Below are 27,218 nucleotides of genomic sequence, written 5' to 3'. Positions count from 1 at the left end.
AAACTAGGGAAAATTCCCCCAATCTGGCTGATCTCGCTACTCTCTCATGTGCGCTTTCTGTGTCCTATTAAATACTTCTCTCTCTCTCTCTCTCTCTCTCTCTCTCTCTCTCTCTCTCTCTCTCGGCCTCTCTCTCTCTCTCTCTTTTATTCAGGTGATCTTTCTCTCATTGTTGCGCTTTCTGTTTCATTAAATTTTAAAATCTCTGCTCTCTCTACTCTCTCTCTCTCTTCTCATCTCTCTCTCTCTTCTCTCTCTTTTATTAATTTTATAGTTGATCTCACTATGTCATGTGCGCTTTCTGCGTCATTTTAAATCCTACTCTCTCTCTCTCATCTCTCTCTCTCTCTCTCTCTCATCCTTCTTCTCTCTCTCTCTCTCTCTCTCTCTCTCTCTCTCTCTCTCTCCATAATTATTTCTGTTATCTTTCTTTGGTTTCATATTTAACAACTCTCATCTTCATATTGTAATGATGTCCCTCCTGTTTCTTTTTATATGTAATGACTCTCTCTCTCTTGCTCTCTATCTCTCTCTCTCTCTCTCTGTTGTTATCGTAAGGATGACCATAGTTAATGAATCAATATCCTTTCTGTGTCACTTTTGGTATAAGTGTCTTCTAAACACTGGCGTAGTTTTTCTGCTTCGTCGAATGGGAACTTTCCCTCTTCATTGAATCGAGATTTGACTCCATATTCGAATTTTCTCATTTTTCCTCCTGCCATTATTTTTATGTTCTTCTTCATTTACTCTTTGCAATTTGGTTTTTCCCCTCTTCTATTTTACCGCATTGTTCACCGTATTCTGCGCACACTTTATCGCTTTATTGTTTTGTCTTTACCAATATCTCTCTCTCTCTCTCTCTCTCTCTCTCTCGTGTTGTGTATGTATTAGTCTATATAATATATATATATATATAATATATATGTGTATACCTAATATATTTTATATATATATATGTATATATATATATATATATGTATATATATATATATATATATATATATATATATATATGTGTGTACCACACACACACACACTACATATATATATATATATATATATATATATATATATATATATATATATATTATCACACATATATTATATATACACACATATATATAATTATCATATATATGGTATATATGATATATATATACTATACATATTTATATAAATGCATGCATGCATTTCTGTCTGCATGCTCGTCTGTTTAGTTGTATATACATCTGCAATGTTAGGTCATCTGCATTTTTATGTCAGCTCAAACGTGACGTGGAATGAATCTTTCGAATCTTCTGTCATTGCAGTCTCCCTCCCGCCCCACTCACACACACACACACACACACACACACACACACACACACACCGGAATTCTGTCTGGTCTAGGTCGCCAACAATACAGCTTTTTATTTTTTGTTTTCCACCATGGTTTTGTTGCCCTCTTCCAGCCACTTCACCATTTATTACTTCTCTGACCAATGTATCCTCTGCTTTTTTTCCTTCTCCATTTCCGTCTTTGATATTTCTGTCTTTTTCCAGGCGTTTCTCACCAAATATCGCCACTCCCAACCATCGTATTATAATCGTCGTAGCGTACTCTAGCCATGAATCCTCCTGGCGTTTTTTAGCCGCAACTTTTCAAAATCGTTTGCCTTTATTCCTTATCAACGTATGTCCCCCCCTCCCCCCCCCCCCCTAACATAAATGGGTACTGGTCTTATACACTTGTGCACAGTCCATAGTTTGCTCATTCTGAAGGGGGGGGTGACCTTTTTCTATCTCTCCTCCCATTATTTTCCTACCTTTCTTCAAGATAATTTCTCTCTCTCTCTCTCTCTCTCTCTCTCTCTCTCTCTCTCTCTCTCTCTCTCTCTCTCTCTTTGTATCTCAGAGTTTATTTTTCTGCTACACTTTTGACTACTGCTCTTCACTGTCCAGTATGTCCCCAAGGTAAAACAGAAGTGTTTTACCCTTTGTGAAACCTTCCATGTTATCATAACATGATTTGTGATTTCCTATAATCTTTGCTTAGAAATTGGTGGTCGAATTAAGAATGGCAAGAAATATAAGCTAAAATATATTGTATTCCAAATTTGGCTATATATGTACACAAACACACACGCACACATATTATGCATACTATATCTATATCTATCTGTCTATCTATCTATCTATCTATCTATATATATCAACGAAAACGGTCCAGTGCACTAATTTCGTGTATCTTAGTGCCACAGAGTAACAGAGGAAAAAGAGCAAAAGGTCTTTTCCTCTTTTTCTTAGTCTGTCCTTTTTCCTGACATCCCTTGTTGTCATCCTCCTGAATCCTTCCACTTTCTGGTTCACTCTGCGACCAATATCTAAACTGCATCCCAGACCATCCAAGATTGAAAATGCAAAATATACCGGAAGATGTACTAGCAACTCTCTGGTAGACATTAGAGGCGCCTCACACTGAGGGACCTGGGGCAACCCGAACGAACTGTAAGGACTGTAAGGACTCCTCCTCCTCCTCCTCCTCCTCCTCCTCCTTCACTCTCCCCTTCCTCCTCCTCCTCCTCCTCCTCCTCCTCCTCCTCCCCTCCTCCTCCTCCTCCTCCTCCTCCTCCTCCTCCTCCTCGTAATGGGTGAACTATAGTCGTTTACAATTGATTAATTGACGGATTGAAAGTGCTCTCTCGTCGGCCATCATCCAACGCCATGACATATTGCATCTCTCTCTCTCTCTCTCTCTCTCTCTCTCTCGATGTGAGAAGTGATACCCAAATATTTTTATCTCAAGTAATTAATTTGATAAGTTTTTTTTATTGTTGTTCTTCTTGTTATGAGGGTTGTGGAGCTTACTGCTGCTTATGGAAGTCTTTGTAGTTAAAGTATGACTGGTAATTATTATTATTATTATTATTATTATTATTATTATTATTATTAATATTTAACTAGGTCGAAATTTAATGTGGTTCCTTTAATGGCAACGTTGCCTATCTCCTGGAAGTCAGTTTATAATTTATTTGTGGTTAGCGGTATTTTGATATGTGTCAGGGGACGTCAATATGTACAGTAATATCTGTGTGGCAAACTGACCTACTGTGTTATAATGCCAATGTGCCCACACTGTCAAAACTGACGCTAACGTACTGCCTTTAAGCTCGAATCAATGCGCTTCCCATATTCAGTGGTTGTGTTGAAATAGGCTGGCATAAGGCTGGACGACGAGAAGTCTAAAGGTGGAGTTTTATCCAGAGACTATGACTGATAACCCATTGATTTCTATTTCACCTCACCTGGCCTTGTGAATAACCTGACCCTGAAGAGTGTAAGCTGTTCCCGTGATAAAGACAGTTCATTGATATCGCATCTTGAAGTCTCTTGTTTCAATTCTTGTATTCGGCCATTAATGTTGCCAGAGTTTTTTTTATACACCAATTTTATGCAATATTATTGTTTTTGTTCCTGTCTGTGATCAGAGGATCTCAAAACGATAAGTCAACAGCCAAGAATTCTATAATTTCATCGTAAGACTTTCATATTCAGGGCTGTGCTTACTCTGCATGCACTTAAAGATAATCATCTCGACAAAATCTACATTTTAGATGTATCCACCCAAAAGCCTAACTTGACTGGGCATGGATACATATGAAACTATGTATCTTTTGTGAAACTGTAAGAATACTCACCCAGGTTTTTACCACTTTCTTAAAAATTCTTGTACTTCTATTCATAATCCCTGCAGGCAATTGTTTATACTTCTTCCAGAAACTTGATTGTCACGCTTCCATAGATCTTACAGGACCTTTAGCATCTTTGCGTCTTTCTAGTAACAAGAAAGATTAATATCATTACTTTCTATATCGTTTCTGTTCAAGTTAGATGCACAGTGGTTTTTGCCTTTCAAGGATTTGAGCACCTGCTATATACCTTTAACTAATTTAGAAAATGCTATTTGAAGACAGCTAAATTTTAATTTCCATAGAAAAGGACGATCATATAAGCTCATCATACGCGAATCTGTAATACCTACGGCAGGTGCCTGCGTGTCCAGGGCACATTTTCCACAGAGGTAACTGAGTACTGAAACCTTTCCCTTGAGAAAAGCGGGTCGCCATATCTCAAAAACTAACCATAGAATCTTCTTGAAAATAATCTCATTGTGTTTCCCTCACCCAACTTACTATTTCGGTCTAAAGTAATCTAACGTAACCTAAGCTAGGGGCATATAAAAAAAAAATAGAAAAATAAAAAACGCGGCTGGTGCAACACGAGCATATATCTCGGGAATATGCGGCCCACGCAAGTAGGATTTAAGAAAAAATTATTAAGGACATAGCACGGATAACGCCATTAAGATATTTTGACAGTTGCGTCATCTATTTGTATTTACCATGTAAATAAACCATCTAAATGAGAAATATATCAATCACATGATTTTTGAAATGTCATTGAAAGGTTGATGATGTTTTGTTGTTTATACCATCATTTCTCTCTCTCTCTCTCTCTCTCTCTCTCTCTCTCTCTCTCTCTCTCTGAACTTGATTGGACTTGCATTTTTAAGGAGTGCTCGCCACTCGTTAGTGGGAGATGGATACGCTCCTCATGATCGAAGTTGCAGCAAATCAGGGAAATTCAAATGTCAGGCTAAATGCCATAAGTAATCGATGAGCCGCTAATAGGGTTAGATCTTGTTTAGACGCTTTATTTTCACGGAATTTAATAGCTTCTATGTAGCTTAATCGTATATATGTATATATATTATATATGTATATATATAAATATATAATGTAGGCATATATATAATATATGTACTATATAGTGTATATATATATATATAATATATATATATATATATTCTAGATATATATGTTTGTGTGTGTGTGTGTGTATATATATATATATATATATATATATATATATATATATATATATACGTATATGTACATAAAAAAGAGAGAGAGAGAGAGACCCCGAGAGAGAGAGAGAGAGAGAGAGAGAGAGAGAGAGAGAGAGAGAGAGCTTTTCTTTTGTGTAAGGGTGTAACGGATTCAATCTTCTGTAGTAAAAATAAATCTTTAATAAGCAGATGATATCTCTGTGGTGTTTAAAGTTGCGCTCTTTCTCGGTGGTCGGGCTCCCATGCATTTATTGCTTATTGGTTTGTGTTTTAATGTCCTTTCGAGCGTCAGTTTCACTTGCGTGCTTTTATACTTTTTACTATTCCACTTTATATATCTTTTAATAGCAGTCATTTGTGAAAACAGAAGCTATCGACATCGGGATAGAAGTGGGATGCTGCGCATCGTTCATCTGTTTTTTTTCGCTGGTGAATGATGCTATTCTTAGACATTTTTGTTGAATTAGCATAAAAAAATTTTATTATCCTACCGTGGACTATCACTAGAAAACGATGACATATCACGAACGAAACAATGTTGCTTCTGTTGAGTTGAAGTAGATTAATGTTATGATATTGTTTTATTTTCCCCATTTGTTAAGTATGAAATTGATGATTCATTATTTAAAGATGCTGCTTATGATTTTCCGAAAATCAACCTAGAAGAAATGTCATTTATGGACAGAAATCTCTCTTCACGTTTCGTAAGTCTTAACGTTGTTCAAATTATTATCAGCCTCCCAGAGGATGCCGTGCAATTGCAACTTCTGAAGTTCAAGCGAAAATGCAGTGCGCTACTACCCTAATACTATTCCTCTTGCATTTTGATACATTTTTTTCCTATTTATCTTTTAATTGATTTTTCTCTCTTTTTTTAAGGACTGGTCCCTCTTCTTTTTGTATTTCCCTTTACCTCCTCGTATTTCTCCTTACGAGCACCATATTCTTTGGAAGGTTGAATTTCAAGTCAATATCCCCTTTGGTGGGCTTGTTCCATATGAATAGGATCTACTGGGTAATAATAATAATAATAATTATTATTATTATTTGAAGGTAGGAGACCCTCTCTCAAACATGTTTTGTTAAAGATGATGGCAGCATCAGTGGAATTGATTTTATATATGGTCTTTTCAATTCTTCTTATTATTCTCTTCTCATCAGGGCTGATATTTGCTAATAGCTGGCCGATGTTCATATCTCGGTGAAAGAAATGTTTTCTAAAAATAATAATTTATTGAAATGATAACAAAAGTGGTTAACAAATCTTAGTTTAAGGGCGTAACGGAATTCCAACGTTTCCAACCGTATCATCGGTTCATTTTCAAGGAAAGGTGAGCGTGAACTGATTGGAATGGGGTCGTTCGGCGGTATTTATTGTGCCCCAGGTGCTCTGTCTGATGGGCGCTGCGTTTTCATTGGCTGAGCAGAGGATTAAGTCCCTGAGTCAAGCCGTCTTGCAGAGGTGAAAGCTCGCACTGCTCTTCTCGTGCGGACGCTGGAGACTGGAGGGCGTAGTATTGGGAGGTCATTGCCGATAGACGGGGACACCTGATTGGCCCCGTTCAATCGGCTCTATGGTGCTGGCGGGCGGCGCCCTACGTGCCACCGTCGGGAGGAGTGAAGTCTCTTGGGTGGTGTTGAGGCTGGGTCTCTCCTTCCCGATGTGTAAGGGCCTTCCAAGAGGCGGAGGAGGCGACGGTGGTCTGCTGCCTTATCGATAATTCTGATATTAGGAATAATGTCATTCCTAGTTATCCTGGCATTGTGGACGTTTTTGGCATGATTATGGATGGCTTCTTAGGTATCGTCCTCATTCTCTTTTCGGCATCCTTCTCTTCTAGGCGGTGCAGGCATTCCATGATGGCGGTGGGGTGAGCCCGTTCTTGGGTAGAATCATCGTCTCTGTTGGCCGTTCCATAATTAGCATCGCCTTCCAAAAAAAGGGACTCAGATGTTGCTGCTACAGGGTTCCTGCTGTTATTGCGACGGAGGTTGTCCCACTCGGTGTGCAAGTTCTTCATCTCATCCTGGAGTGCGACTCTGTCTCGTTCCTTCGCCGAAAGTTGACGTTGAAGCAGGTCACCCTCAACGGAGGAAAACTACGGCTCCCGCAGAAGAGAGAAGAATACATTAACCTGACCGACTACGTACCTACCGCCGAACAAGACAGAATTCTACGTATGGGACTCAATTGCCATTTCTCCACCCGACCGAGGCCCATGGAGAAAACGCCCTTGAGATCGAGTACCTGCTGGACCATACACAAGCATGAAGATCAAGGCACCATACGTACTACGGACGCCCTGCAGCCCCTCCTCTTGGCCGAGGCCCTCACGGAACGCGGTGATTACAAGATTGATGTGATCGACAGGCGCCTGAGGGAAGCTGCCAAAGAACTCCGAGCAAAAGAGGATGTCACCGTCCGTCGGGCCGATAAAACCGCTGCATTTGTACTCGTCCGCACTGAAGAATACCACCACAAGTTGGATGAGATACTGGCAGACAGCAGCAAATTCCAGAGAATCACCAAGAACCCGGTAGATGACATTAAACGTGAGGACTAATAGGATTATTGGAGAACTGTCAATGCAGCTTCCAATGCCCTTCACTTGCTGCCGATCGTAGGGGACTATACCTTGGCTACATATACGGGAACGTTAAAACCCATAAACCAGGGAACCCGTTACGCCCCCCCATTATTAGCCAAATTCCCGCTCCTACATACCAGCTTGCGAAGAAATTGAATACTATTTTGACTCCTTATGTTCTAGATGACCACAGTTTGAAGTCATCTGCCGAGTTTTAGAAGCACTGAAAACGACCACCCCCCGGAAAGATATTGCATCGATGGACGTGAGGAGTCCCTCTTCACGAACGTCCCCGTGGATGAAACAATTCAGATAATCCTGGATCGTGTATATAGAGACGACTCCCACGCCCCAATTAAACATCCCTGAGCATGCCCTCCGAAAACTCCCATGAAATTTTGTACAAAAAGGCCCCTTTCTCCACCCCCCCACAGAGGACATATGTACACACAGAAAGACGGTGTAGCGATGGGTTCTCCCCTCGGAGTACTTTTCGCGAACTTCTACATGGTACTGTGGAACGTCGGGTATTCGCCAACATCGAGAACCGTCTATGTACGTCCGGTATATTGACGACACTTTCATCAGTGCAGCACGGTGGAAGAAATAGAGCGCCTGCGACAAGCCTTCCACGACCACAGCAGACTCAACTTCACCATCGAACATTGCCGTGACCGTCGCCGTCCCCTTCCTTCCCACGTCCTCGTCGGCAACAAGAGGAGCGCTTCGTACAGGTGTATACGAAACAAACACGAACCTGGGCATGTGCCTGAACGGCGAGAGCGAGTGTCCAGAGAGATACAAGCGCACTGCGATCAGCGCCTTCATCAGGAGAGCTCTCTCACACTGCTCTTCGTGGAAGGACACGCACACGGCATTAGAACGTGTTGCCCAAGTTTTAATTAACAACGGGTATTCCAACCGGGACATCACTAAATGCATTTGCAGAAACATCGATAAATGGTATCAGCAGGAGCCTCGTCCCGCCGCCCTTGAAGACGTCACTCTCTTTTACAAGGGAGTATTTCATAAGAAATACAAAGAGGACGAGCGAGCCCTTCGTACCATCATAGAAAGGAACGTCTCCCCCACGGACCCTGCGAAAAAAGTGAAACTAATAATTTACTACAAGAGCAAGAAGACCAGTGGCCTGATTATGAAAAACAATCCAGCCCCCGTGATGCAGGACCCTCTCAAGAAAACTAACGTTGTCTACCAGTACAAATGCCCTGTCCGGGAATGCCCTGGCGCTTACATTGGTATGACGACTATGCGATTTTCGAAGAGGTTATCCTGCCACGCTCAGTAAGGCGCCATCCATAATCATGCCAAAAACGTCCACAATGCCATGATAACTAGGAATGACATATTCCTAATATCAGAATTATCGATAAGGCAGCAGACCACCGTCGCCTCCGCCTCTTGGAGGCCCTCACATCGGGAAGGAGAGACCCAGCCTCAACACCACCCAAGAGACTTCACTCCTCCTGACGGTGGCCACGTAGGGCGCCGCCCGCCAGCACCATAGAGCCGATTGAACGGGCCAATCAGGTGCCCCCGTCTATCGGCAATGACCTTCCCAATACTACGCTCCCCAGTCTCCAGCGTCCGCACGAGAAGAGCAGTGCGAGCTTCCACCTCTGCAAGACGGCTTGACTCAGGGACTTAATCCTCTACTCAGCCAATGAAAACGCAGCGCCCATCAGACAGAGCACCTGGGACACAATAAATACCGCCGAACGACCCCATTCTGAAAGAGGACAAGGAAGCAGGAGAAGAAAACCAGCTTCAAGGAAAATGCTCCAGAAAACAACGCAAATGGAAACCAAGTCAGGGAAAAAATCACCCACTTCAGGGTCATTGCAAATAACTCAGCTGAAGGATTCAGAGCCATAGCAGCCTTCCAGACCAGGTTCAAAAACCTGCAGTTCCAGGCTAAGCCAATAAGCAGGGTCAGTGGACCATCTCATCCAGAGATACAAAAACGATTATCACACTGAGGAACACGACAAGCATCAACATCAAGGAACTGAAGAAAGAAGAGAGAATTAAGAAAGCAGTAGTGGTTGGCTACCCGCTTGAAATGCCTGAAAGCCACCTAACCAGCGCAGCAATGTGACAGCTGCGATTTAGAATGAAGAACAAACAAAGTATACTTACCAAGGCTGTACTAGCCACCTTCGTAGGGACCATCCCAGAAAGAGTTGACCTGGGAGTGTTCGGGAGATATGGGGTGAAAACTTCTACCCGGACCCCTAAGGTGCTTCAAGTGCCAGAAATTTGGGCACCATAAGAGCCAATGTCAGGCAAAGCAAGAGACCTGTGCAATATGCAGCAGGAAACATCCCACTGAAGACTGCATTGCCAAAAGGAAAGCTGGGGGAGACCAGAACACCGAGGTGCCCCAACTGTAGCAAGGCACACATCGCCATGGCCTGGGGATGCCCTGAGAGACTGGCAAGAGTAAAGGCCGCTCTGCCCAAAGAAACAAGAAGAGAGAGGAGCTTGTCAGAGGAAGGGCAGCACCAAAACCTCAGCCCAGAAGAAGTCTATACAGGGAAGAGCTGGAGGAATCCAGGAGGGAAGCAGGACCCAGCAGGAAAAGAAACTGCTCCATGTCTGCATCAAGAAGACCCTCCCCCCAGCAAACAAATCCTCAGGCACCTAAACCACTGCCAAGGTCATATTTACATCAAAACAATCGATCTCAGGGACAGATTGACAGACTTCTCCAACGCATCATAAAGGGAGACATCAATGCAGAACTATCCAGGAGTGCATAGAAGTACTTCTAAAAGAGCTTCATCAAAGGAGCTTCCAAGTCCCCTCCCCCTCTACCACTATGCAGGAGGCAGCGACCCAAGCTGCACCAAAACCCACTCCTCAAACCCCCTCACCTCTACCTTCCACATCCACCCTCAACCCCTCACCTTCCACATCCTCTGAACAAATAAACCACACCCCTCTCAAACTCATCCAACTCATCCTCATCATCACCATCAACCACTGAAGGCATGACAGAGGAAACTGGAATAACATTCGCACCGAAGGGACCCAGACAGTTCTCCTCAACGTACCAATCATGTTGAAGATCATCAATTGAACGCTGGTGGAATAAGGACAAAGGCAGCCACACTAATTGCAGTCTGCAAAACAGAAAATGTGGACATCATTCTACTGCAAGAAACCATGCTAACAACTGGGACAAAATTCAGAATAACTGGATATAATGTCTACACAACCCCATGCGTAGGCACAGACAGAGGATTGGCAATTCTCGTCAAGAATACAATCCCAACAGCAAGAACACACAACCCAATCCCTGTGCAACAATGTGGAAACCCTAGCAGTGAGAATCACACTGCTAAACCAGAGGATAGATATATACAACATATATAGAAAAATACATAGAGAAGAACCAGGAGAACTACAGCTCACACGCTCTTTGCACACCGCAGCATTCACCAACATTATGTGTGGGGACTTCAACGTGCATCACCCTCTGCTATCATCCCCATCGCCACCAAACCAACCTGGAGAGCACATAGCCTTCTCTCTAGATGAGTTTGAAGGAGTCTCACTACTCAACTCAGGGCAACCTACACATAAGAGGAGGCAGATTAGATTTGACATTTGCCACAACAACAATCAGACACCTAACAAGGTGGCAAGTACACACGGACATTAGTGAGCGACCACTTTGCCGCAGTAACAGAGCTGGAGATGCAGGCAACTACCGCCAATACCGCCACCCCTCGACATGGAACCAAGACCTAGCAGATTGGGTTGTGTTTCGTCTAGCCCTCGAAGTAGTGGGCAGCACAAAACACACCTCCAGAAGACATAGATCAGCTAGAAAAAGATCTAGTTGAGGCTATACACAATGCTGCAAACAGGGCAATGCCCATGAGAGTAGGAAGAAGAGACCACACCTACAAAGACTCCTGTACTACTGCCCAGAAGTAAGAAGACTGAAAACCCTACTGGAACAGGGTAACAAAAATTTATAGGAAAAGAAGGACAACAGAAAACAGGGAACTACTTCAAGCAGTCAAAAATGATGTTCAACAGCAGCTGCAAGAGATAAGAATTGAAAAGTGGATGGAATGGTGTACAAAACTATCACAGTACAACTACAATCTCTCTCGGAGCTATGGAAGTGGCTGAACAGAGTAGCCGGAAAGAAGAGAACACCCGTAGCAACTCACCCTCACCCACTAGAAGAAGCGAAAAGACTGGCAACATCCTTCGCCAATAGGACTAGCTCAGGTAACCTCTCCCCTGAAACAAGAAGAATTCAGGATCAACTAGCACCGATTCGATGGGAGGAGATCGATGCGGCCTGCCACAGACCAGACGATACTGACATCCCTTACACAGTAGAGGAACTGAAAGCAGTTTTAAAGTTGGCAGAGACACAGCACAGGAGCAGACAGGATAACATACACCATGATCAGCAAAATGGGTCCTGCAGGAGAAACAGCCTTTCTGAGAATCCTGAACAAAACACACATCGAGCACACAAGACACCAAAACCTGGCGGCAGCAAGACACGCAGCCAATCCCCAAACCTAAAGATTCAGAGAACCCAAGACCAATCACATTGGTGTCATGCATGAGAAAAACTGGAGAAAAAATGGTACTAAATAGAATGAAGTACAAGATTGGTGGGCCACTGCACAAGCAGCTATATGCATATCAGGAAGGAGTCTGAACTACGAGTGCATAACAGATGTTCTTAGCTATATAAATCAGAAGAAGGCCACAGTAGTCTTCATAGATTTTGAAAAGGCTTTTGAACTAGCCAGTCCGCAGCAATACTACAATCAGTAGTAAGAAGGGAGTCCAAGGACACTTACTAGCCTGGACAAAAAACTACGTGCTGAGAAGGCAGGCCAGAGTAAAATTCCAAGGAGTGATGTCTACATTCCACGACTTGGAAAATGGCACCCCCTCAGGGAGGAATTCTGAGTCCATTTCTATTCAATATACTAATGGAGAATATAGCCTCCCTGCAGCTTCCAGAAGGCGTAGAAATCTTCATCTATTGCCGATGATGTGTGTAGTAGCAAGAGAGCTGTTAGAGTACCCAGAATGCAAAGGGCACTCAATGACATCAACAATAATTCAAATGAGCTAGGCCTAAAAAACTAAACATAAATAACAAAGGCCATGACAATAAAAGCCCACAGACCACTGCAACCACTAAACAATAGGAGCTGAGCCCATAGAATGGGTAGACAGCTACATGTACCTAGGAGTTTGTCATAGATCAGCAGCTAACTTTCAAGGAAGAAATCAAGTACTTGAGAGAAGAGCAAATGCAAGACTTGCTGCCATGAGATACATGTCATCCCTGAAGAAGGAGCAAATGAACACATACAAAGGAAGTACTACCTAGCCTTCACCAGAACATTGGTGGACTATGCTGCCCCCACTCTGATAAGGCTGACAGAGGCTCAGAAAGAATCACTGGAGGTCATTCAAAACAATGCAATGAGACTCATGCTAGGAGCACCTGCATGGACAAGGCTGTGCAACCTCAGGCCTTGAAAACTAACCTGCCAAAACTAGAGGATAGGATTGCACAGTCGAAATGTAAGCACAATGGCCAAGATGTTCCTCTCAGAAAGAGACTCCATCTCTAAGAAAAGCAGCGAGAGGAAGGCTTGCCCAAACACCCACAGATTCAAACTTCGAGTTCCTATGGTAAGGACCAAAGTGACAACATCAAGAGCCTAGGCATGGCAGAAACACTGCTGCAACTAGGTCCAGGACACAACACAGGGCACACAACAACACCACCCTGGAAGAAGGACACTACAATATACAAATACACAAGCCTGCCAAGAGCAAAAGAGGACTGCACAGGAGAAGAGCTAAGAGCGGCAGCCTATGAAGCAATCAAAACACTGAGACCATAGGGCACAGCAACATACTACACTGATGGCACTGTAGATCCTGAGAATCAAGCTACGGGAGCTGCAGTATATTCAAGAAACTTCACAGCCTACTGGAGGACCTCCAACCACGCCTCCACTATGCAGACAGAGTTAACAGCAATAAGACAGGCACTGCTGTATTCACTGGAGAATGAAGTAGGGCCTGTAATCATCCACACAGACTCAAAGTCCTCAATGCAAGCCTGCAACAACAGAAAATTAAAGAAAATAAGGCACTGCTGGCTGGAATTAAAACACTGCTACACCAGCACAGCGAAAGAGGAAGACCTGTCACCTTAAACTGGATACCCAGTCACATAGGAATTCCAGGCAATGAGAGGGCTGATGAGCTAGCCAAAAGTACAAAACACATTGACAGATGCAAGTACATATACACCTGCACTGCAACAAGTCAAGAATGCAATGAAACCACTCTGCAAAGAAAAATTGCTAAAAGACCATCGTGAGTGGGTAGAAAAGAACTCACCGTCTGCCAGATGGTATAAGAAATCGACTGGTCTAGTGCCTCCTCCCATAGACAGGCACACACCAAGAAAACTTGCTGTGATCATCCACAGACTCAGGCTAGGATATAAAGCCTGCTGGGAAATTGTGGAAAACAGTGTCAGACCATGTGAACACTGTCAAGAAGAAACACAGCAACCACTCCTTCACTACCTGCTGGAATGTGGAATGCAGAGAAACAGCACAGCTAAGAGGTGCAGCACAAAATGCAGTACCTGCACAAGATGCTGAGCATGCAGCTGCCACAGTCACAAAGACAATCATTGAAAACTTAGAAGAGCATGCCCAGGTGCTCTACAACCTACCTCCACCAAGGTAATCAAACTAATAAGTGAAATCAATCACCCTCATCACATCCCCTCATTGTAAGGCCCTATCCACATCATCTACTATCATTCTTTTAAAAAACTTTACCTACAACTAAAATCCTCCCGCAGGGACCCAAGGGAGTAAAGGGTTGGACAACCCCACCTGCACCGCTTCTCCGATTTTCGAAAGCCTTACACTCATTCAAACTTCTTCTATAATATGACATGATGGCCCTCTCTTACTGACACCATCATCCTTCCCCTGTCCACTCCTATCTCTACAACTAAAGATATTTCCAATTTCAAAAAAAAAAAACTAACCATGTACCTAAAGAATCTTTTCAGATCACCTACGGGCCGAACAAGGGAAAGGCCCGTGCCAACAAGAAGTGTTGGCTTAATACAACAACAACAACAACCCATTCCAATCAGTTCACGCTCACCTTTCCTTGAAAATGAACCGATGATACGGTTGGAAACGTTGGAATTCCGTTACGCCCTTAAACTAAGATTTGTTAACCACTTTTGTTATCATTTCAAATAAAAATTATTATTTTTTAGAAAACATTTCTTTCACCGAGATATGAACATCGGCCAGCTATTAGCAAATATCAGCCCTGATGAGAAGAGAATAATAAGAAGAATTGAAAAGACCATATATAAAATCAATTCCACCGATGCTGCCATCATCTTTAACAAAATAATAATAATTATTATTATTATTATGAAACTTTTATCTTAGAAATTTACGTATAAATTTAGTTGTAAGGTTATGTTACAGTTCGTAATGGATGCGAGTAAAATCTATAAAAAATTTATTTCGTAAGGATATTGCCCATTCTTGTTGAGATGCATATAAATAATGTTATGTAAGTAACGTTGATGAATCTCCATAAATGTAAAATTCGTTTCCTCTAACGAAGTGGAAATGATCATGCGGTGGAAATATTTCCTTTTTAGTTGTCTGTAAAAGAAAACTTGTGCCGGCTTTGTCTGTCCGTCCGCATTTTTTCTGTCCGCCCTCAGATCTTGGAAACCACCAAGGGTAGACGGCTGCAAATTGGGACGTTGATTACCCACCCTCCACTCATCAAACGTACCAAATTGCAGCCCTCTAGCCTCGTTAGTTTTTATTTTATTTAATGATGAAGAAAGACATAATCGTACTTCTGGCAGCGCTATAGGTACCAACAACACAGGCCACAACCGGGCAGAAAACTCGATTGCGCTGAAGAAACTATAGAACATTTTTTAATTGTTATGAACAGTAAATAAAAAACAGCTTTTTCTCTAATATGAAAAAATAAGATGAAAGCAGCCAGCGAAGTAAGAGAGTCTTGAAACAGACACCGAGGAAGCTGTAATATCATAGATGAGCGGAAATTAAAATCGCTTGTGGGGAAGGTATTGATAATAAGAGGGGAAAAGATAGTAGAAGACCTCGGGTTTTCTCGGCTTATGAAAACAGAAGAAACTCATTTTGAACGTAACTCTCTCTCTCTCTCTCTCTCTCTCTCTCTCTCTCTCTCTCTCTATCAGTCTTAAGTCATACTGGTATTTTCCCTTTTCATTTTCTTATCATATTGCAACGCTTACCTGTCCTCCTACTAGATTGTTACTTATTGGAAACCTTTGGAATTGTAACTTTACGATAAGTTCTCAATCTTCCCTTGATACAGAGCAGTTGTTTATGGCAAATGATCCATTTCTGTCATCCGTGAACGTCATTTTGCAATTTGCCATCAATGCAAAAAAAGTGGTCAGTCCATCCATCAGGGTCATCGCCCAAAGAGGAAATAAGACTGACTTTTGTTCGAAAACTTCCGTTTGTATTCTTTCATCCGTCTGACTTTCCACCCTCTCTAACATCTGTTTCCTAGTGCAACTGCTTTGAGGTTTTCCTCCTTTAACACCTTTCAAACCTTCTTCTGTCTATTTCCCTTTCACCGCTGAATGAACTTACAGGTCCCAGCGTTTGGCCTTTGACCTAAATTCTGCATTTTGTTCTATTCTATTCTTCCCTCAACCTCTCCCAACTCCGTAATGGTACTTACAATCTCCAGCTCCATTTTGCAGTAAAATGTAAAGCTTCTAGTAGACATGTTTCTGTTTCATAAGATTTGGGATCTTTTGTCCATTTAGCTTAAAACTCTGCAACATTGCTCTTGCAGTGAATGGTGTTGTGTTGCTCAGAGAGTTTGCATAGCCACCTTGTATAGCTCTGCTTTGTTTCGTGAAGTATTAGACATCTTTTTGTTGCTTTTTGTCTGTTGCTTTAACCTTATCTCCTTGCTTTGCTTTCCTTTGCCTTATTCCTTTTTTATCCCCATGGGCATTTCTTTTTTGGTATGTATATCCTCATCCAGAAATGAATGACTGATTACATACTTGCAAGACTTATGCTTTAATGCAAATGATAAGTAGTAAACGGCAACGTTCAGAACCGTTGAAGCAGCTCTGGTATTAATTAAGTCTCATCTGTCTCTCAGTAGCTGCAAGATGGAAATCCATCCAAGTTTGATTTTGTTTGACTAATTTCCATCGTGAGATACTAATAATAATAATAATACTAATAGGAGAGGGGCATTTTTTTTATATATTAGTTGGAGAGGGCACTACAGTCATCAAATGGTGCTTTGGTACTTTCATCTCCACACATCGACTTAATTGTGTTTAAATGTCCAAATTCTGTTTCCGATGTTGTAATTATTGAAGGTCACAGTCCGAAGGATAACAGTGAAAACATGAACAGTAGCTTTGTAACTTGTGATCATAGCTATTGTAAATGCACTTTGTGGAGCCAGTCAATGATGTCAATTGATGTCGTTATTGTTAAAAAAAAGAAAAAATAGTTGTCACGTAATTGGAATATTCCTTCCCTTTTGGGTGTTCATTTACATTATGTAAGTAACGTGTATTGGAAATTTATGTGTTTATGTATATATATATAATATATATATATATATATATATATATATATATATATATATATATATATATATGCGCGCGCGTGTGTGTATGTATGTGTGTGTGCGCGTGCTCATATAATATATATACACATATCTGTGTATATATATATGTACATATATATTTTTTTCTATATATATGCGTGTGTTATATATATTGTATATATACATATATAATGCATTTATTGAAGAATTTTTCAGTAAAGAGAGAGAGAACATCGGGTAATTAGAAAATGTAACACATTGGGAGAAACGTGAAATAACATAGAAAAGCTGTAGTGAATCATATTACAGTTACCGTAATTAGTCAAGATGACAATTTGTTTTATATAATAACGATCTAGAGTCACAAGAGCTGTTGTCATCGACTTAGTGCAAATGTTCAAGTAGAGGTTTTTGAAAATAATAATAATAAAAAAAGGAGTATGACCACATCGAACTTGGCGAGAATTATAAAGTTAAGACTTCCGGATGGTATTAGCAGTGGGCGCTAGCTACAATGTTTGGCTAGTCGATTGAGAGTATGGAGAAATAGGGAGAAGGGGTGTTCGAGAGAGAGAGAGAGAGAGAGAGAGTTCGGGGAATAGCGTTGTCAGTGGGTGTGGTGTTGCGAGTCAATTAACCCGATAATGAAATGATCCGCGGGGTGAATGTTAAATTGGACGCGCCAGTCATTCAATATAAGATATTTTGCAGAAGGACGGATCTCTCTCTCTCTCTCTCTCTCTCTCTCTCTCTCTCTCTCTCTCTCTCTCTCTCACACACACACAATTCACAAGGCATTCAGGATTAAGATGTTTTGGTGTATTGCTACATATTGATGAGCGCTCTCTCTCTCTCTCTCTCTCTCTCTCTCTCTCGGCATTCAGGATTAAGATGTTTTGGTGTATTGCTACATATTGAGGATTCTCTCTCTCTCTCTCTCTCTCTCTCTCTCTCACACACACACCACAATTCACAAGGCATTCAGAATTAAGATATTTTTGTGTATTGCTACATATTGATGATTCTCTCTCTCTCTCTCTCTCTCTCTCTCTCTCTCTCTCTCTCTCTCTCTCTCTACACACACAACACACACACACACACACACACACACACACACAATTCACAAGGCATCAGGAATTAGGATATTTTTTTGTGTATTGCACATTATGATGCTCTCTCTCTCTCTCTCTATTCACAAGGCATTCAGAATTAGGATGTTTTGGTGTATTGCTACATATTGATGACTCTCTCTCTCTCTCTCTCTCTCTCTCTCTCTCTCTCTCTCTCTCTCTCTCTCTCTCTCTCTCTCTCTCTCTCTCTCTCTCTCTCTCACACACACTTCACAAGGCATTCAAAATTAAGATGTTTTGGTGTATTGTTACATATTGATGATCTCTCTCTCTCTCTCTCTCTCTCTCTCTCTCTCTCTCTCTCTCTCTCTCTCTCTCTCATGGCATTCAGAATTAAGATAGTTTTATATTTTGCTACATTGATATTGATGTACTCTCTCTCTCTCTCTCTCTCTCTCTCTCTCTCTCTCTCTCTCTCTCTCTCTCTCTCTCTCTCATGGCATTTAGAATTAAGATAGTTTGATATTTTGCTACATTGATGTACTCTCTCTCTCTCGTGGCATTCAGAATTAAGATAGTTTGATATTTTACTACATTGATACTCTCTCTCTCTCTCTTTGTGATGAAGATAGGAACGTGCACAAAGAGACCTTAACAAAGTATATGATTGGGCAGAGGTAAATAGGATGGTATTTAACTCTGATAAATTTGAATCAATAAATTATGGAGACAGAGAAGGAAAGCTATATGCATATAGGGGACCTAATAATGAGACAATCACAAATAAGGAAGCAGTTAAAGACCTTGGTGTGATGATGAATAGGAACATGTTATGCAATGATCAAATAGCAATTCTATTGGCAAAATGTAAAGCAAAAATGGGAATGTTACGGCACTTCAAAACAAGAAAAGCTGAACATATGATTATGCTTTATAAAACATATGTTCGTAGTCCACTTGAATATTGCGATATGATATGGTACCCACACTTATCAAAAGGATATTGCAAACAAACAGAGAGTGTACAAAGGTCCTTTACAGCTAGAATAGAAGAAGTTAGGGACCTTGACTACTGGGAAAGACTACAATCCTTAAAATTATATAGTCTAGAAAGGAGAAGAGAACGCTACATGATGATTCAGGCATGGAAACAGATAGAAGAAATAGCCGAAAACAGAAGAAATAGCCGAAAACATCATGGAGCTAAAAATATCAGAAAGAGCAAGCAGAGGTAGATTAATAGTGCCCAAAACTATACCAGGAAAAATAAGGAAAGCACAGAGGACATTAATCCAACGCACCAGCATCGATAATGCAGCGTCTATTCAATGCGTTGCCAGCTCATCTGAGGAATATATCAGGAGTGAGCGTGGATATGTTTAAGAATAAGCTCTACAAATATCTAAGCTGCATCCCAGACCATCCAAGATTGGAAGAGGCAAAATATACCGGAAGATGTACTAGCAACTCTCTGGTAGACATTAGAGGTGCCTCACACTGAGGGACCTGGGGCAACCTGAACAAGATGTAAGGTCTGTAAGGTAAGGTCTCTCTCTCTCTCTCTCTCTCTCTCTCTCTCTCTCTCTCTCTCTCTCTCTATAAGAAAGTCATTGGCTCTGTTCCCACCACACTATTTCTTATACCTAATACTCTCTCTCTCTCTCTCTCTCTCTCTCTCTCTCTCTCTCTCTCTCTCTCTCTCTATAAGAAAAGTCATTGGCTCTGTTCCCACCACACTATTTCTTATAACCTAACTCTCTCTCTCTCTCTCTCTCTCTCTCTCTCTCTCTCTATAAGAAAGTCATTGGCTCTGTTCCCACCACACGATTTCATATACGTAATACTACCCATAAAGTATTACCACTGCTTTTCTTGACGGAATTTACTTCAACAGGACTTTATATTATATCTGCTTTTTTTATGGAGAAAGCTATCCCTTTTTTTATTCACATTATTATCCCCATGAGAAGCAGACGGTTAATCTAGCAAAATCTTCCTCTGTCACGTGACGATAAATGTTTTTCAGTGATTAATTTGCATGTAGGCGGCCTTGGACTAATAATAAGGTAGTCACATTCCGATAATTAATTTTTTTTTAAGTTAAATTCATGTCTTTACAAAATACAAATATTTATTTATAGAATCAGTCGTTTGTTTGAAAACAGTTATTAAGTCATTATATCGATATCTTGTGCATTCAAGCGCGCAAACTATCTTAAACAATTGAAAAGAGATCATGGTGTGACGAAATATTTTGGGAAAACAATTGCAGGTTTTTGTTGCAAAAATGTGAGTTTGTTTTTTTAAGGAAATAATTGTTGGGGAAATTTATTTTAAGCACTTTCAAGGGTTACGTGCTGCGTTTATTGTTGCTATTTCTGACAATTATTGCGAATGCTTTTTCATTGTTACTGATTGTTGTTATTCATAGGAAACGTAGGTTTTTATGGTCTATGCCAGCGATTGCTATCTACTCAAGAATCACATACTGAAATAGTTTAATGTTCACACACACACACACACACACACATATATATATATATATATATATATATATATATATATATATATATGTGTGTGTGTGTGTGTGTGTGTATATTATAGATCATATTATATATATATATATATATATAGATACATATATATATATATATATATATATAGAACATATATATATATATATATGATATATATATATATATATATATATATATATATATATATATATAATATCACAAGGCGGAGAGGTAAAGGCATGTCTCGGCGTAGTACATAATTTATTGCTGACGTTTCACATCACTTCGATGCATTTTCAAGGCTGGGTATTGATAAAAATACAGACATATAAGACTCGTCACTGATAAAACACGGTATAGTATTAAAATTTAAAATTGAACACTAAAACATTTAAAATGTAAAAATTATTGTACAACAACACTAGGTTGGAGTGACAACCTACCAGAGTAAAAAATAGAAGGTGACCGAAGGACAGAGTGGGGAGAAAAAAAATAATAAAGTAAAAAAAAAAACACACACACTATGTAAACAAACAAGTGGTTAGGCTATGAACAGCTGAACTGACGAGGACTGGGCATTTAAATTCGGTACATAAGTTTTGATTAAAAATGGATTCCAGTGTTAAAAGCTCGTCATCTTTATTGGTCATCTTTATATATATATAATATATCTATATATATATATAATATATATATTATATATATATATATTGTGACGTTTATAGATCGTTCGTCTACCCCGCAATTAACTAAATAATTTGATTTGGAAAACGGCAGCCATTTCTTTAGAATAATCAGCTGATTTTTTAGTAACCGCGGGAAACCCAAAACCCGCCAGCTAGAGATAGGAAGTTCCCCAGTTGGGGAAAAGAGTCTTTTATCAGCTGTAGGGACGTATCTCAAAAGGGAAGGGTGTAGGCAGATTGGTACTTCTTAGACCTATACCTTAAGCTCTCTTTCCTGTGACCCCTCTGCTGGCTGTATGCTTGTTTTTCCAGGATTTGCCTTTGATCGTGGGGGGTTAAGCTGACCTCCAACCCCCAAGCAACCCAACTGAATTCTGTCTCAGTCGGCTGCGAGACGTGATCTCGGACAGAGGTCCAAATTACCCTGCCTTCCTTTAGGCCTACCTACCAGGGCGTGAGTGGCGCGCCGATGACCCAGGCCTCAGACAAAGGGGCCCCCATACTTTCCTACAAAGAGCCACATTTTCTTCAAAGGTCCACACTGAACACGACATCCAGGTACGTCTTGTGGAACAGCATATTGCCAGTCTCTCCCAACCTATTATCATTGTGATCCTCATTCTCCCAATCAATTTCCAGCAACAAAAGGAATTCATCCCTTTGTTCCCTCTCACTGCCTCATGGCTGCATGCTTCCCCTTGTGTGATCGTCCCAGACCAATGGAGTCATTGCATACTCAGTTGAAACCTTAAAAGTTCCTTCTCCCCAGTATTAGAGAATTAATTAATCAAAGCAAGAAGTCATTTTTTCTTTATCTCGTTTAATCTGGGATTCTTTTCCAGATTCCATGAGTCACGTGCCGTCTCTCTGCCGCAAGTGTGCATTAACCCAAGTGAATGAAAATCAGCTTGAATTGAATGAGACTATAAGCCCCAACGTGGGGGGCCAATATCATTTAACTTTTCTCCAGCCAGCACGGGCCTTTTTGTAAATAAAATAGTTTTAAAGTAACGAGCTGAGTTTTCTGGCGACTTCCTCTAAAGAAAGAAATCAATAATAATCAGTTTACGGTAAGTTCAAGCAACCTTCCCTCTTGAAATCCCTAAATTACTTCCGTTTACGTATCTAGCTTCTCTCAAGGCCCTATATACGTAACATTGTCGACCTCGCCGAGGATCGAATCCGGGCTTGCTTAAAAAAGCTTGTAAATCGCGTTATCCGTTGTAAAACGTAAACTGTAAATTATGTTACAAAGCGTAAATCAAGCACACTTGCAGGGAAAGAAGACACACTGACTCACGGTAAGGTATTCCATTCATTAATATGATTATTCTATAACCAATGTTAGCTTAAGGTACGTTTAAGTATTTTTATTGTAGAAGTGTTTAAAAGAGCGTAGGTAGAAATCTTATTATTGTAACGGCGAACGCGCCAGAGCTTTATTTTGCGGCGAGCAAACAATTTGCCCCGCGAATTCTCTGTTACTTTGTGCTGTCCTCGTCGGACGAGACAGAGCACGTGTGTAGAATAGATGCCAGAAAGAACCAGATCAAAACTAGGAAGTGCTTTGCCAGGGTTTATTGCTGTGTTTGAAAGCCTAGCTAGTTAGGAGTGTTTTACTAATAGTTACGGCAAAAGAAGTGTACAATTCTTTTGTCTGTGATATGTTAGGGAATCCATTTTTAACTTAGTTTTCATTCCAAGTGTTGGTAACCGCTACCTCTCAGCTTGAATTCAGCTTAGAGCTCTCTCGCGCCTGCGCGGTCTCAACCAACCTTCGTCTCATTCACAGCGGCAGCCATGTTTGTTTCCTTTTTCAACATTATCTAAACACTTTTAAGCAAAGTAACGTAAGTCTCGAAGTTTTAACGTAAATAATATCGATCTCGTACTAGTATCTATCGTCCTGCCAGAGAAATTAACGTAATTCGCCTTGAATAAGAAAGTAGAATTTTGTGTTGTAAATTGCCTTCGCATTTACAGAGAATCAGCTGTTTTGAACGACATGCTGCGCGCTAGCAGCGCTACCCAGCTCCTTCGCGTGTTTCACCTCGCATCGCTCACTCGCGCGCTGAGCGAAAATTTCATTTCACTTCGCACTTAACGTAGCCTCATTCACAATTGTTTGCTAACATCGTTTTAAATCCTTACCCGTCATTTCACTGTTCACAGGGACCTAGTAATCTCTACATAAATAACGTAAACGTAAAATCAAGTAGAGTAAATCACAAGAATTGTTAACGTAAAACGCGTCTTTGTAAAATTCATATTGAAACGCAAATCATTTCATAAGCGCGAGCCGCTACTAGTAACGTAAAATCGTTCCACGAGCGCGTTATCATTTTCATAAAATGTTATCCAAAGCAATTCTTTCATTTCACGTTAAACGTAAGTAAATAATTTAACGCAAGTTGCGTCATATTAAACGAACATTAGTAGTTCAATTCAAATATAAGGGAGTTCATTCATATATCATTTTTCACCCTCATCCGAGAGAGAGAGAGAGAGGAGTAGAGAGAGAAAAACCAGAAACACAGTATTCACGAAGCCAAGAGTACTACATCTTACCATTAATTATAGCATGCAGAATTAACATTATTTTAGTCTCTTGTGTCTTTCATTTACACAGCGTGATACGTACGCGCCTGTGTCCATTGCAGTTTGCAAGATTTATTTATTTCATTTACCGAGTACTTCAGCGAGGGACTGAGCATTCCTAAAATTTCCATTACCGTCGTTGCCCGAGTGGTCTTTTCCTTTTCTTTTATCACAAAAGACTTGCCTATACCGCAAGCACAATTCGCACAGTGTGCCACGCCAAATTCATTACTTCCAGACAGGGAAGTCGTTACCAGTTTAGGACTGGCCACCACCAGTGCACGTCAGGTCTTACCATTTCACAGTGCCACTAATTCTTGACCCTGTCCATCGACTGGCTGCTGAAGTACTCCCACCTTTTACTTTCTCTCCTCCACTATTACCCTCTGCCATGAGCAGTGCCATTTCACTTCATATATTTAAGTATACTGCATGTAGTGTCTCCGGGACACACCAGCACGATACCAGTGCTCCAAGGAACGCCTCCATAAATGCCATTGCACCTGTACAGGCCGTACAGGTAGCCATTAAACCTGCGTGTCCGTCCTTACGGAACGCCCAAATAATTAGTGTGTCCGTGTACAAGGGTCAGTGATCCTTCGGAACACTCAACAAGGGAACGCCTCCCGAAGTGCCGCAATACCAGCACTACTAGTGCTGCCCAAGGAACGCCTCCTCATAAGTGCCGCGCACCTGTACAGACGTACAGGTAGCCCTATACCTGCGTGTCCGTCCTACGGAACGCTCATTCATTATAGAGTATCCGCCATTTTGGATCACTGAACCAAGGAACGCCTCCTCATAAGTGCCGTGCACCTGTATTGGACCTACAGGTAGCCCATTCCAACGTCTCCCAAGTTGGGAACGCCCGTAAGTGTGACGTACACAGCACACTTCATTTGATTTTTTCACCACAGCAGAAGGTGCCATTCACAAATGCCACCGAGCACCCAGTCTTTCCACTTTTCATTACCACGTCGCAGAACCACATTTCCAAGTGAGTGCCACTTTTTTCCACAGTAGGCACTCCTATTCCATTCAGTTACCCACTTCCTGGCCATTATTTTCATTTTCTTTCCGAGCCTCTACTGTAGCCTAAGGGAAATGTCTTCCCCTGCTTCCCGTGACTTCTTTGCCAGAGAGCTAGAGAAGCTCGGAGCCCTCATAACTCTGGGCAGGGAGGCTGGTTACACTGGACCAGCACTTGACCAGTGGATAAAGACGCAGCAGGCTGCTGCGCGCCAGCAGGGAAAGGAAGAAAGCGAAGCAGAGAGAAAGCCGCAGAAGCAGAGAGAAAGAAAGAGAAGCAGAGAGGATAGCCAGAGAAGCAGAGAGAAAGGAAAGAGAAGAAGAGAGAAAGCATGAGCTAGCTCTCCTAGATGACGCAATCTCTCTGCTAGTTTTCCAAGCCCAGACCATGAGCTGGACTCCCGGTAAGAGGTGGTTGCGGAGGTTCTGCACACTTGTGTGCGTGGGCATGCTGTTGATTCCGACCAGTGCCCAAGTCGGTTCTCTACCAGGGTGAACTTCTCCAAGGCTACCATGTAGCCCTGCCTGATGAAACTGTCTCCCCTACGCCCTATCCAGTGGGTACAAGTCATGGCCGACACCGAAGCCCAGGTCTCCCTTATTTCCAGAAAGGCATTGCCTAGGGGTGCCAAAATCCGGACGGACGAAGAAATTCAGTTCGAATGGATTGACGGTAACCTCTATTCTGTTCCTTCGGTCCTTCTGAATGTAAAATGCCCTTTCTGGACCAGGTGACCAAGGAAACCACATTGTGCCGCCTGGCGTAGTGGACCAATTTCATGATGTTTATCAGGTGATATTGGGCCGAGATTTATTTCTTAAGCCGTATCTCCCCTGGACGCAGCTCCCACTACCAGATGCACCGGATCCCTGCAGCATGCCTCATAATCAATCATCCGTTTTAGATTCAGAGGCTAGTGCCTCCGATGTCCCCAGACATCCCTTTTATTTGTGAACCTGGCCCTGACCCAGTGTCAGAGCCAGACGTTCTTCTCCCGCATCATCTCAGCCTCTTACCATTTTACCGCCTACCTCCTCCACTTTGGAAGAGGTAAGCCCACCAGTTAACCCCGGACTTGCTTCCGAGGATGATTCAACGGAGGTTTCCTTAACCTCCCCACGTCACATCACTGCCAGATAGGACTCTTCACCTGTGCCAGAGCACACTGCCAGCCTTGGTGACTCCGCAGATTCGCAACCTGTGGGGCCATCTCGGCCTTATCTCCGTGCCACGGAAGAGGTTCTGGAACAAGTTCTGCCGAGACTGTGGCCGCAAGGGTCACATGTCTGCAAATTACGGAGGGTGCGCGAACCACAATATTCCGGCCATCGCAATGGCCGTCACCATCCTTCTTCTCTAGGACCCCCAGCTAAGGGCCCTATAACCGTCGCACCCCATCCAAAGCCATTATCAGCCAGCCACGTCAGAGCCTACGACGACTCTGGCGCTCAAATCTCCCTGATACGGGAAGACAGAATTCCCCGAGGGGCTAATGTTGATAGACGTCGATTGATCACCATTGAGGTATCAATCACATTAAAACTGATCCTTCCGACCGTCCAATTGAGGGTCACTAGACCTCACTTCTCCAAAGTTTGTACCCTTGCAGTTGCAAGCTACATTCCAGGAGGTTACGACCTCCTCCTAGGGCAAGACATGAAGTCCTCCCTCGCATTCCAAACAGCCTAGGGGTCCTAACCCCACAACAAATCACTCCAAGGCAAGGAGGCAGTCATCGAAATTCTACTTCCTCTAGGAAGTATGTCCACCAACAGTCTCCCCCGTTACCAAGGAGGGAGATTGACCATTGTTCGCAGTTCCGTTGCAAAACCTGTAACGTAATAGGGCACTCTACTAATTGGCCTAGGTGCCCTAGCAAACTACCAGCACGGACACTGTCCATTTTCCACAAGGCCTAGCCTTCAACAAGAGACAGGAGCCTCTGTCTCCCATTTCCAAGGGCACGCTGAGAGGTATTGCACCTCCGGTACCCGTCACAGGTCCAGTCGACCTCAACTCTCTGCCAGTGCCACTTGGCAGCACTGAGCAGTGCCAAAGCTCCGTCCAGCCTGGACGTAGAGCCACCAACCGAACTTGACCTCTGCGCCTGGCCCCG

At 42.0% G+C, this 27,218-nt stretch overlaps 1 protein-coding gene across 6 annotated transcripts in view; it reads right to left on the bottom strand.

The window, feature by feature from the left end:
- Window positions 1-27,218, bottom strand: part of LOC135200329 (neurotrimin-like) — a 482,527-nt gene that overhangs the window by 309,018 nt on the left and 146,291 nt on the right. The gene's annotated exons all lie outside the window — the stretch shown is intronic.

Source organism: Macrobrachium nipponense, chromosome 26 (genome assembly GCF_015104395.2).
Source record: "Macrobrachium nipponense isolate FS-2020 chromosome 26, ASM1510439v2, whole genome shotgun sequence".
Lineage (NCBI taxonomy): Eukaryota > Metazoa > Arthropoda > Malacostraca > Decapoda > Palaemonidae > Macrobrachium > Macrobrachium nipponense.
The sequence above is the reverse complement of the archived record's forward strand: the minus strand, read 5'-3'. Positions and strand labels throughout refer to the sequence as shown.